At 37.6% G+C, this 12,255-nt stretch overlaps 1 protein-coding gene across 2 annotated transcripts in view; it reads left to right on the top strand.

Moving 5' to 3' along the window:
- The first annotated feature begins 5,625 nt into the window (after positions 1–5,625).
- The window catches only part of LOC119771170, a 105,524-nt gene continuing 98,894 nt past the window's right edge, over positions 5,626–12,255 (top strand). For both annotated transcript variants that reach the window (XM_038266661.1, XM_038266660.1), the window contains exon 1: positions 5,626–6,442. The gene's annotated coding sequence lies outside the window, so the exon portion shown is untranslated. The remainder of the gene's footprint in view (positions 6,443–12,255) is intronic.

The following is a 12,255-nucleotide window of genomic DNA, read 5'->3' as shown; positions in this document are numbered from 1 at the left end:
TATATTGCGTGTACGTACACGAAAAAAAGTGAGGTTAAATTTGTACCGGCCAGCAAAACAAATGGTGTGCTAGTGTGTGTGTGAGATCGAGCTTAGATCTAAGCCCGCTCTCACGCACACTAGCACGCCATTTGTTTTGCTGGACGGTATAAAATTTAACCTCACTTTTTTTCGTGTACGTACACGCAATACATGCGCACGTAGATAACTCTATGCTCGGCTCTATGCTTTAAGTCAGAAATTTACCAACACATTCAAAGAATGTTTACATGGGAACTGCGGGATCGTTTGCATCAGATCTGCTATCTCTTTCTAGCAAAAGGTTTTTTGTCATGCGACTTCTAGCTGGATGTTTTGACTGACCGCCCGATGTGTCAGCCAACATACTTCGCGGAACTGTGACAGCTTGAGCTCGATCGACGAGGACGAGGACGAGGAGTTCGTTATTTTTGTGTTAAATTATATTTTTTTCACTGGGCCTGGGCCAATATTAATATTGACAAAATTCTACTTTATAATGCCGAATTTTAAAACGGAGAATCATAACATTAAGAGGATGGATTTTGCTTTTTGCTCAAAATTAAAAAAACAAATGGGAAAATCCTAACATTTTCTGGCAGAAAAAATAAAAAAAAATGAAAATTTTAAACTAAAAAAAATACTCCAAAATTTAGATTTTTTTTAAATCGCAAATTTTTAAATTGAGGAAATAAAAACAATTAGAAGTCTTTAAATCATAAATTCAAAACAAAAAAAATATAAAATGAATTAATAAAAAAAATTAACAATTAACAATTTATTAAATCAAGAAAATTAAAACAATCAGAAATCTTTACATCATAAATTTAAAATTTAAGAATATACGATGTCTCACTTCCTACACTCCAACTCGAATTTAACTCAAGCTTCTCAGATAATCTCGCTGACTGCAACTCCGGCTCCGACTCTGACTCCACAGTTTTGACCCTTTAAAAAATAAGTTTGTTATGGACAGCTCAAAAATTTTCACAAACTGTATAATTTCCATTATATTCCCCTTGAACGCGCTCTATAGCCGGTTTTAAACTGTAAAAAAATATTATTATTTTTTCGAAATTAAATATTTCTTTATTGAACTTTCTTATAAAAATTACATTTCTTTTACATGCTAAGTGATATGGCTTAATGCCTAGCTTAGTGCACTTCATCTTTGTTGTATTTCATTTACATTCATTTATTAACTTCAAACTGTTTTACATTTTTGCATTGAATTGAACACATTTGGGTTAAAAAAAATCACTGTAACAACTAATCCTAACTTAAAACTAAAATAAAAAAATCTTTGAATTAATCAAAATCTATAGAACGAGTAAACTACGAACTGTATTTCAAGATAAATCCTCCAAGCGTTCTTACTTGTTCTGCACGAGTTTTGCAACCACGCAGTGTTGTTGTCATCTCGATGAAAATGTTCAGAAGTTCTTGTGGTGAAAACAGGTCATTACTGCCTTCATCCATTGATGCTGGTTGGTTTCGGTTGCTGACTGAAGCCTGGAGGTGTTGTATTCTCTGCAACTTTTTGCCGCTGATTCAACGAAAATGGCTGCAAATTGGTGTTTTGCGACGATTTGGTTGGTGCCTCGTCGTCGCTTGCTGCCGAATTTTCACAAACTCAGCTCGTTTTGGGCAGCTTCGATTCTTAGTCTTATGGTCGCCGCCGCAATTGAAGCATTTGGCTTCGATGTTCTCGTTGATTGTTTCGCAAGCTTGAGTTTGTGCTCACCTCCGCAGGTTGCACAACGACTCTTGATGAAACAGTTCCTTCCACCATGTCCAAACTGCAAACAGTTCGAACACTGTGTCACGTCACGGTGCACTGGACGATAACGTTCCCAAGTCACGATGATGTTGAAAATTGCCCGAACTGCCTTCAGCTTAGACGGCGATCCTTTCTCGAGATGAACCAGGTACAGTTGATCACGATTCTTGATGTCCTTGTTGTGTCTCGTCATCTTGAAGACTTCGATTACGTTCAACTTAAGAGTTTTTAGCTCTTCTTTCAACACACTCGCATCCATGTCGTACAGGCCTCGGAGGACTTGTTTCATGGGGCGTTTACCTGGATCGTCATGGCTGTAGTATTTAATCTTTGTGTTGTTCAGGAAATCCCAAACGTAGATGTAATCCTTTCTGCCAGGTAGCAGAATTTTGAGTCCATCAGCACACAAGCGAATGGAAGCTCGTAAAGCACCAGATTTGATAAACCCGGTCTGCCACTTTCGCACCGAATCCGATGACGATGTTTTCACAAAAATGGGTGGCAACTTTTCCCGTCGTTCAAATTCTTTCTTCTCGCTCACGTCCACAGGGAGGGTAGCAAACTGGTTTCCAGACAAATTTTGAGCGTCCTTGCTCAAACTGCCTGGCTGTAGGTAGCGCTTCGGCATTCTTTAGCTTCTTCAAATCTGCCGATCCTGCTGGTGAGGACCGCCTTTTTTCCATTTTTTAGAGCATCATTACCGGTGCGTTGCGGAAATTGTTGCTATTTTATTAACCCGTAACGCTTCTATTTTAGTTTAGTCACCCGGTCCCACACCGGTCGTTGCTAAATTGGGTTAGCAAATTACTACCCGGCAACCTTACCGGTGGTTGCTGAACTATTGTGTATGGCAGTTTCATGAAAATGATTCGACATCATTTTTTTTAAGAAAACATAAAAGCTTTCACCATTTTCAATTATATTTTTTTATTGAAACAAAAAATATACTAAAAAAACAGAAGACGCCTTCCAGAATCACCATGCTTATTGGCCAAATGGCCAGTTAACATGGAAACGGATACCAGAAAAATGGCCAACTTGATTATTTTTATGAAACGTTGTCATGTTGGATATTAAACTTTATGGAATTGAAAGATATGTAAATCTACGTTCATGCCGATGTTTGCTAACCCATTCTGGCCAATCTGGAACCGGTTACCGGTGGCCCCTTGGGGACACTTCCGGAATATGAGAGAAATCCTATAATCCGACATATCAAACTTCATGAAATTGAAAACTACCTTAATCTACGGTTATGCAATTGATCGCTGACCGTTGGTTGAAATATCTATGAATTTCATGAAGTTTGATACATCGGATGATAGGGTTTCTCTCATATTCTGGAAGCGTCCCCAAGAGGCCACCGGGAATTAGTTCCAGAATTGCCAGAATGAATAAACGTACAAAGGCATGACCGTAGATTGACACATCTTTCCAGAAGTGTAGCCAGAATTTTGGTCCGGGGGGGGGGGGCTTGAACATGAAATTTTCTTCTTTTTTTGTTCTTCTTCCCTCTCTCCCATATGTATTCCAAAAAAATTTCAGGGGGGGGGGGTGCCCGAAGCCCACCCCCCTAGCTAGGTGCCTGCATCCTTCAATTTCATGAAGTTTGATATGTCGGATGATAGGATTTCTCTCATATTCCGGGATTGTCCCAAAGGGGTCACTGGTAACCGGTTCAGGATTGGCCAAAATGGGTCAGCGAACATCGGCAAGACCGTAGATTGACAAATCTTTCAATTTCATGAAGTTTGATATGTCGGATGGTGGGGTTACTTTCATATTCCAGGAGTGTACCCAAGGGGCCACCGGTAACCGGTTACAGAATGGCCGGAATAGGTCAGCGAACAACGGCATGACCGTAAATTGACATATCTTTCAATTTCATAAAGTTTGACATTTCGATGTTTATTGACATATCTATCAATTTCATGAAGTTTGATATGATAGATGATAGTGTTTCTCTCATATTCTGGAAGTATCCCCAAGGGGCCACCGGGAACCGGTTCCAAAATGGCCAGAATGGGTCAGTGAACAACGGCATGACCGTAGATTGACATATCTATCAATTTCATGAAGTTCGATATGTCGGATGATAGGATTTCTCTCATATTCCGGAAGTGTCCCCAAGGGGCCACCGGTAACCGGTTCCAGATTGGCCAGGATGGCTCAGCTAATAGCGGCATTACCAAAGATGGACACATCTTTCAATTTCATGGAGTTTGAAGTGCAACATGATGGGTTTTCACCAAAAAAGTCAAGTTGGCCGTTCATCAGGTACACGGGAACCGGTTCCAGGATACCCGGAAGTGGCCACTAACACTCCAGAGTGGTTCTGGCAATCGTGTATTGTATTTTTAGTAAGTTTTATGGATCAATTTCAACCATTGTGAGTATGTGTATCACATATATGTGTAAAACATTAAAACATGAACTTTTCGGATGTTCCGGATTTCCGGAACCGGTAGGTCACCTGGCCCTGACATTAATATTTGTGGTCAAAGTACAGGTAAATACCTGTTTAATGCAACCCGGAGCATCCTGATTGGTTGAAATTTGCCGGAGATACAGGTCGTCAAAGTTGGGGTCTCAAAAGGTCTTTTTCGGTTGTAGCCGATTCCGTGGCCACCTGTGTCCAAATCCGGTTTTCTATGTCAGTTTCGAAAAGGGGACATCTTAAGCTTTCATTTGTGACCAAAAGAACCGGAATCGGTCAAAAACTGGATTTATGACGATTTTTTAAAGTTTGGGGTCGAAAAGGACCCCAATACCTTATGTAGGAACCAGCAAAAACTTTCAGAAAGCCAAGAAGCATCCTCCCTGATGTAAAGGGAACTCTTTCCGGATGTGTTTGCCGGCTCTGACTATCGGAAGTCCAAACAGCATCCTCCCTCTTGCGCAGGGAACTCGTTCCGCATGGTTACGAAACCAGCAAACATCATCCGGAAGGAGTTCCCTGCGCATGAGATGATGCTGCCCGGAATCCAGGCCATTTTTCACGATACATACCGGATTTTCTATTGCCGCAATCCACCCCTTCTTAATTTTTGCGCGGATTGGTCACTTCGACCGACAAAAGACGAAAAAAAAAACACATGTACAACATTCGAACATAAAAACTGAACAAGCTTTGTTTTGAACTTTGACAGTTCCAAGTTTTAGTTGCGTTGCTAGCGCGTTGCTAGATTTGGTAACTCGCTCCCAACCGACGCGTTACGTTTTAGTTTAGCAACCCATTTAGCAACGACCGGTGTGGGAGCAAAGTTACTAACACGCGTTACAAAACCCTAAAACCGGCCTAATACTCACGCTGGTAAGGTTGCTCTTAGCACTTTTTTGGTGTTGGAGGGACGCACGTCTGACTCGCTGCTCTGTTAATCACAGACTAAACAATTATTATAATTACTTGTAAGTATCAAGTCTCGATTGAATCATGCATCAATCGAGAAATTAAAAGAGAGATGTGAGCCGCTGACATGAAAATAAACTTTCGCAACTCTCATAGTAAACTTCACAAAAGCTTGACAGAAAGTTTAACTCCATGTGCACTTTTAATTTCTCGATAGATTTATTTAGATTCTGAATTTTATGTCTAAAACTCAGCCGATCTGCACCCACTGCCCGATTCGCTCTCTCTTCTCTCCTAGCTTCTCTCTAACCTCAACGCTTCTCTCCAAAGAACCTGCCATTCGCGGGAGATCTCCCTCAACTCAGCAACCAAACCGCGCGCGGTCACGGTTCGTTCCCTTCCCTCAACCGATCGTCGACCATCACCACGCGAGGGGGGTCTCAACCGCTCTCACCACGTTCCGGCCGCCACAGTCGAGTCCGAACGGTGCACGTGAGCGCACCTGTTTGCGTCTGCTGCTGCTCTCTCTCTCTGCGCGGAGCGCTCAGCTGATTTCGGTTACCGTTATAAAATCCCTTCTTGGTTCGTACGAACGTGTGTGCGCGCGGTTTGTGATAGTGTGCTGGTTGTGTGGTGAATGTCAAGCCCCCCGATCGAAGGTGGCCGCGACTGCGGCAACGATCCCTAATTTGGATTTGTTTTGGTTTGGTGAATGTGAAACCTTGTGGTGGCCTCTCTCTCAGGGCCTGCTTTGTGTGTAGAGTGTCAAAGACGGGAATGGACTGAGAGATTTTTGAGGTTTTTTTTTTGGGATGTTTTCCTTTGTCGTGTATCGCGTGTGTCGTGTGGTGTGACACTTGTACGTAAGGCGATAACGGAAGAAGGTGAGAGCGGAGTTCGTCGCCTACTGCCGTTGGAGGCCACCCGTGTTGAACGAGCTGTTGGGGTCACCTTAATGTCAAAAGTTACGGCTTTGGAGAAGAAAGAAACCGATTCGTGAACACATCTTGTGAGGAAGCAACAATCAGAGTGTAAGGCAGAGGAAGCTGGAACCTTCTGGGACAACAACAACAACCTGATCGTGACCTACTGCGTCTAGTTTTCGCGATAGAGTTCTTCGGTGCATGAACAGAGAGAAGAACTTCAGAAACCTTGAGCGCGTAACAGTTGTTTGAAGCCTGGAAGGAAGCGATCGCGAAGCTGAAACACAACACAACGGGAAGATTTCCTGGAGCACTTGCAGCCGAACACGGGCACTTGAATCAAGGCCTCTCCGCGCCGAAGCTCAAGAAGCGGTAAGTCTTTGGGTGTGCGCTCGCGGGATCGGTTTAATATGCTCGTTTTTTTTAATGATAGAGTAGCAGCTGCGGCCGGGCTTCCTTCCTTTTTTTCCTGCCATTTGCTACCTTGCACATAGACTAAATCTCGCATATGTTGCCCGCTGGAATGTGGAGGAGAGTCCGCAACATATCGACCGTGGATCGAACCACGATGGGGAAACTGGTTCAGCTGGCGCAATGTTCTGCTGTTCAGCGGCACTAGCCCGGGAGGTTCGGCGATCAGAACCAGAAGATCGCGCAAATTCCGGTACTTTGGTAATTACCGAAGATCGAGTTGGGTTGCGGACCTCCTCAGGTCTGAAGAATTGACTTCTAGAAGATTGAATTTTTATGACATTTTAAACATTCTCTTAGGAGTGTACGGTTGACAGTTGGTTTGACGTTTAGCTACACGTTATTTTTTTTACTCGTTTGATTTTACGATTACCCTTAACCTATATTCTAGTGAGCTCTCCCCGCTCTCTCAATCATAATACGCCTATCAAAACACAACATTTTCAACTCGTTATCGTGCGAGGGGGGGCCGTTCTCCAAGGGTCCATCGGATTTACGAGATTCATCCACCGTCAACAACAACAAAACCCTTTTTTTTGCTCGTTCGACTACGATACGTATCATTACATCCGTTGGTCGGTGCCTTAATTATGGGTAATCTCCCCCAGCGAAGATGGGCCATACCATCTGGAATGTGGCCGCGACCCTACACGTCGTCGTCTTGGTGGACACGACGCCATTCCTGGGATAACTTACTTTTGCGATGGAACGTAAGAAACGACCATCCTCCCTAACCTTTAGCCATGATGCCTCCGACTGAGTACTGAGTACTTGTTATAACTTCATCTAGCGAGCGTCATTAGACCACATCATATCACGGGGGAATCTTCCTGGAAGACAAGGTAGTGTGGTCTATAGACCTTGGGGACGGTAACGAGAAGTTGCTTTGAGCTAAATTGTACAAATAGTTTTCCATTTGGCATTTTCCAAATTTGACAACGCAGGTCATCATAATTTGTAATAGAAAGTCAATGACTTGCATTATTTTATTTGTATATTTAAATAAATAAACCTGTCAAACAGCACTGTTATTCCAATTTACTGAGTGCTGTTTTAACCCTTTACAACCCAACCCCGCCTTTAGACCAATTTTTGATCTTTAACCAATTTTTGATCTTTAACCAATTTTTGATCTTTTAAAAGCATTGGAAAGAAGAACTACACAGAAAAAAATCATGGTAATATTACATCTGGGAAGGGGTACATCTTTTATGTCAGAAAAAATGTGTAATTTTACCTCTGAAAATGTGTAATTTTATCATTCAGTCTAAATTGAGGTAAAATTACATCATAAGAAGGAAATATTCAACTTTCTTAAATAAAACCTTCCAAATTTACACGATTTTTTACTGTGTATTGAATTTTTAGAAAATTTATGGGTTGGAAGTTTTACTTGCTTTATGTAACTTTGCCAATGTTTTTAAAAATGTTTTTTTTTTTTTTGGGGACACTTGAGTTGTGTTTTTTTTTAACATTTCCTATATTTTAAGTATAAAAGAAGTATGGAGTAATTTTTCTAGTGTCCCAGACTATGCCTCTGTGCATTTTTTTTACAATTTAAATGTGAAAAACAAGCAAAAAATTGAAAAAGTGACTGTAAAAACAGGAGGTGGTAGAGTAGGCCAAATACTACCCAAAACAAACATAAACTAAACAAGATAAATGCATATTAAAATACTAAAAATGAAACAAGAAAAACATAAAACAAGAGATGTAATTTTTTTCGTAGAACAAAAGTTGCTCAAAATTACCTCCTGAACACGGGAAAAATAAAAATTTTCGAAAAAAAATTGGGCTTTTAAAGGTTAAATTATACTGAAATTTTCAAAAGCTACACAGAAAAAATCATGGTAATATAATATTATGTCAAAAAAAATGTGTAATTTTACCTCTGAAAATGTGTAATTTTATCACTTTTCTGCTGTAATGTCGCTTTTTCAGTCTTAATTGAGGTAAAATTACATCATAAAGGAGGAAATATTCAACTTTCCAAAATTAAACCTTCCAAATTTACACAATTGTTTTACTGTGTACTTAAAAGTTATCTGAATTTGGTATTTGGTGGTTTCAAATAGGTATTTTTCAAACTATTTGACAAACTTTTGATTGTTTCGATGTTTCAAATAGGTATTTTTTCAAGATAATTGACCAAATTTCGTTTTTTTTCGACATATAAAAATATATATTTTAAGATAATTGACCAGATTTACTTTTTGTCGATATTTGATAAAATTCAGTTTTTCGTTGTTTTGAATAGGTATTTTCTATGATATTTGACCAAATTTCGTTTTTTTTGTTTTTAATAGGTATTTCAAATAGGTAGTTTATTTTTTTTACAAATTTAATTTTTTTTTTCAATGTTTTTGAATTTTGTTTTTTTTTGCTATTTCGAATAGATATTTTTCAAGATATTTGGCCAAATTTCGAATTCTTTTAAGTTTTCAATATCGAAATTTGGTAAAATATTTTGAAAAATACCTATTTAGGTATTTTTCAAGATATTTGACCAAATTTCGAATTTGTTCAATGTTTTCAATAGATTTTTTGATGATATTTGACCAAATTTCGATGTATTTTCATGGTGTTTTTAATAGGTATTTTTCAAACTATTTGACAAAATTTTGATTGTTTCGATGTTTCAAATAGGTATTTTTTCAAGATATTTGACAAAATTTCGTTTTCTTTTCGCTGTTTTGAATAGGTATTATTTTTCATTTATGAACAAATTGAAATTTTGCTTTTCGCTGTTTCAAGTGCGAGTTTTTTCAAGGTATTTGACCAAATTTGATTTTTTTTTATGTTTTTAATAGCTATTTTTCAAGATATTTGACCAAATTACGATTTTTTTCGATGTTTCAAATAGGTATTTTTTAAAGATATTTGACCAAATTTATTTTTTTAGCTGTTTCAAGGAGGTACTTTTTAAAGATATTTTACCAAATTTAGATTTTTTCCGATATTTCAAAAAGGATTTTTTTTAGATATTTGACCCCAAATTTAATTTTTTTAGCTGTTTCAAGGAGGTATTTCTAAAGATATTTTACCAAATTTAGATTTTTTTCGATATTTCAAAAAGGTATTTTTCAAGATATTTGACAAAATTTAGATTTTTTTTCGCTGTTTTGAATAGGTATTATTTTTCAATTATGAACAAATTGAAATTTTGCTTTTCGCTGTTGCAAATGCGATTTTTTTCAAGATATTTGACCAAATTTGATTTTTTTTATGTTTTTAGTAGGTATTTTTCAAGATATTTGACCAAATTACGATGTTTTCGATATTTCAAATAGGTATTTTTCAAGATATTTGACCAAATTTAATTTTTTTTAGCTGTCTCAAGGTGGCATTTTTAAAGATATTTCACCAAATTTAGATTTTTTTCCGATATTTCAAAAAGGAATTTTTGAAGATATTTGACCAAATTTAATTTATTCAAATGCGATTTTTTTTTTCAAGATATTTGACCAAAATTCGAACTTTCGAACTTTCGAACTTCGAACTTCAACAGCCCAGTTAAATATAAATATTCATTGAAAAAAAAACTTTTACCTGGTCTGGTTGAAAGAAATGTGAATAACTTTCCAGTCGCATTTTTTTTTCAAAAATAAATTATCAGGGTGGCTACTCAAATCCCATTTTAGAATTCCCAATTTTTTTTCACGACTTTTCCAGACCCTCCAATGGAAGGCATTTCTTACCGAAACAATGATCACAATTTTTTCCAGAACTTTTTTTTGCGGTTTTTGGGTGAATCCCAGGTTTTTCCCGATTTTTCCGATGTCCTAACTTTGAGCGGCCACCCTAAATATTCTATACTGCTCCGTGGTTGAGAAATTTGGTCTTTTTTGGTCCACGGGAACACATTAAAAAAACAAATTACGGGTTTTTAGAATTTTAATCTTTGTGAAAACAGATCTGTAGACAGATCTAATACTTGTCTTCAGAAAGAAAGGCAAAAAGGAAATAAAAAATGTTTTTTTTTGCGTGTGAATATTTTATCCTCATTATAATTTTCAACTTTGCTGTATTGGTGTCTACAATATCAGAAAATCAGAAATTATTGTACAAAATTATGCCTAATTAAAGCCAAATGAAAATAACATTAAAAGCAATTTTCAGCGATATTTGAAAGACTGTAAATTTTATTTCTTTATTGATTTTTCTAGTCATTTTGATAAGGTATGACAGAAATTTCATTTTTGTTTTTTTATTCATTCCAAAATGTTATTCCTACATTTGCTTGAAATATGTTGTAGGGTTTTTTACGAAATTTTTGTTCGTCGTTAGCAAGATATTTTGAAAAATAATAATTGCAAAACAACTGGACTCGTGTAAAATACTTTTGAAACACTTGTTTAATTGAATTGTTTTATTTTAAATTTTTGATAAATAATTATTTTTTTTATCGGTGATGATCACCTCAGATTTAATTCCAGAGAATATCCGAAAAGTTTCTTCAAATTTGCTTTTCAATGTATCATATTTGACCAATAATTTTGACAGAACAGGGTTTTGACAGGAAGTAAAATATTTAAAAATGCATTTTTTTGTCCGATTTACAAAGCCATATTTTTGAAATTTTTGATTTCTTTGTAAATTTTATTTTAAAATCAGATTTAACTTTAAATTGGTTAAAATAACTTTAATAAAGAGTTTCTTAAAATATTGCTTTAATTTGAAAAAAAAAATTAACTCATTCCAAACTATGCTTTGCCATTCAGACTTATTTTTCAATTTTACGATGATAATTTTAGCAAGGATGTGACCAAAGTTCCCCCATCATAATTAGCGACAGCAATTTCCAGCGATCTTCCTCTATGTCGAACCCATCTCCAGCTCCATTCCCTCACGTCAACGCGGATGTACTCACGCGCGGTAAAATAATTAGCCTCGCTAATTATTGCCCCATTCCTAGATCAACCCGTTGACAGAACATCTCCCTCCTCTTCTGCGCTAATCGCTAATATCGTGTGACCACCAATCCAATCTAGAGCTGCGCTTTTCAAAGAAGAAATCCCGTTCTTGGGCGCAAATTGTCCAAGCCCCTGGTTTGTCATGTCACCACCACCATGTGTGAGAAAAAAAAAGAATCTAAATCAAGAATTAGCGGTTCTCTGCGCCCTTCCGGATAAGCGTGTGTGTGCACACTGTGTATAATCACTTGATTAGTGACGGATCGGGCGCTGGCAACACTGCCAAAGGAGGAGGGGGCGGAGTAGCTAAGCGAATTGTCCCCCCTGCGAACAATTGCAGCGAAATTATGGGGGAAGAGCAAAAAAAAAAAGTGGTACGGTTGCTTACACGCTGATTGTAGATTAGGTGGGAGGGCAGTGGAAGTTGTTTCATTTCCGTGTTGGAGGTTTTTGAAACAATTTCTCTACATGGCACTTTCAAAATCACAATTTTTTTTGTCAAAACCGAACAAGTTTTGCTGAGTAATTTCAGTTTGGACAAAATCCTAGTGATTTTGAATAAGAGTGTACATTGACAGTTTTGACAGATTGACAGTTTGACAGATTGACAGTTTGACAGATTGACAGTTTTTGTACTTACCATAACGCCTTCGATTACGCCACTTACCGTTAAATCACTTCACTTCAAAGTGACTTTTCATTTTGTCGAAGAACTTAGATGTTGAAGTCCGTAATAGAAGGGTCGATATCTTACATTGAAATGCTGGCTTATGATGGTTTGTATTTTATTTCAAATTTCTA

Source organism: Culex quinquefasciatus, chromosome 1, assembly GCF_015732765.1.
Source record: "Culex quinquefasciatus strain JHB chromosome 1, VPISU_Cqui_1.0_pri_paternal, whole genome shotgun sequence".
Lineage (NCBI taxonomy): Eukaryota > Metazoa > Arthropoda > Insecta > Diptera > Culicidae > Culex > Culex quinquefasciatus.
Note: the sequence above shows the minus strand (reverse complement) of the source record. Positions and strands in the feature narration are given on the sequence as shown.